A 1,165-nucleotide genomic window follows, 5' to 3' on the forward strand; every position below is an offset into this window, starting at 1 on the left:
ATGCAAATTAAAACCACAATGAGCTATCACCTCACACCTGTCAGAATGGCTATCATCAATAAATCAAAAAACAAGTATTGGCGAGGATGAGGAGAAAAGGGAACCCTCATACATTGTTGATAGGATTGCAAATTGGTACAGCCACTATGGAAAAGAGTATGGAGGTTTCTCAAAAAATTAAAAATGTATATACCTTTTGACACAGCAATTGCACTTCTGGGTATTTAGGTGAAGAAAACCAAAACAATAACTCGTAAAGATCTATACACTTCAATATTCATGGCAACACAATTTGCAATAGCCAAGATATGAAAGCAACCTAAATGCCCATCAATAGACAATTGGATAAAGAAATTATGGTTCATATATACAATGGAATATTACTCAGCCATGAAAAAAAAAAATGAAATCTTACTGTTTGCAATGACATGGATGGACCTAGAGGTTATCATGCTGAGTGAAATAAATCAGACAGAGAAAGATAGATACCATATGATTTCACTTATATGGGATGTCTAAGGAACAAAAAGAACAAACTAATCAAAAACAGACTCAGAAATACAGTGGACAATTTGGTGATTGACAGAGGTGGGTGAGGGGGCTAAGAGAATGGGGTGAAGGGTTAAAGAAGTAGAAATTAGTAGTTGATAGATGGTCAAGGGAATGAGGAGCACAGCATAGGGAATGCAGTTAGCATTAATATGAGTGCTCGCTTCAGCAGCACATATACTAAAATTGGAACAATACAGAGAAGATTAGCATGGCCCCTGCAAATTAATATGATGGCTAGGTGGAAGGCCAGGTGAGGGAGGGAGCAATTGCGGGGATCGTTTTATCAATTATATAGATGTCAAACCAATGCTTGAAACTAATTTAAATAAATAAATTTTTAAAAAAAGAAAGTGAAGACATGAAAAAAATTGTTATAGATTTTAAAAGTAATATATACATGTAAACAATTTAAATAAGAGATAGTATACAGAAACTGAAAATATTTCTCTTCATTTTGATCCCTGTACAAAGATAACAAATATCATGCTTTGTAAATATATATATAAATTTTATGTTCTGTATATTTCACTATAATGTAGTAAATTATAAATATATATCATATATGTAATATAAATTATAAATTATAAATACATGTAAATTATAAATATGTACA

The 1,165-nt window shown here is 31.7% G+C and overlaps 1 pseudogene; it reads left to right on the forward strand.

Moving 5' to 3' along the window:
- Positions 1–705: 705 nt before the first annotated feature.
- On the forward strand, positions 706–772 carry LOC111737327 (annotated as a pseudogene).
- The last annotated feature ends 393 nt before the right edge of the window (positions 773–1,165 follow it).

Source organism: Pteropus vampyrus, unplaced genomic scaffold, assembly GCF_000151845.1.
Source record: "Pteropus vampyrus isolate Shadow unplaced genomic scaffold, Pvam_2.0 Scaffold25, whole genome shotgun sequence".
In the NCBI taxonomy this organism is placed as follows: Eukaryota; Metazoa; Chordata; class Mammalia; order Chiroptera; family Pteropodidae; genus Pteropus; species Pteropus vampyrus.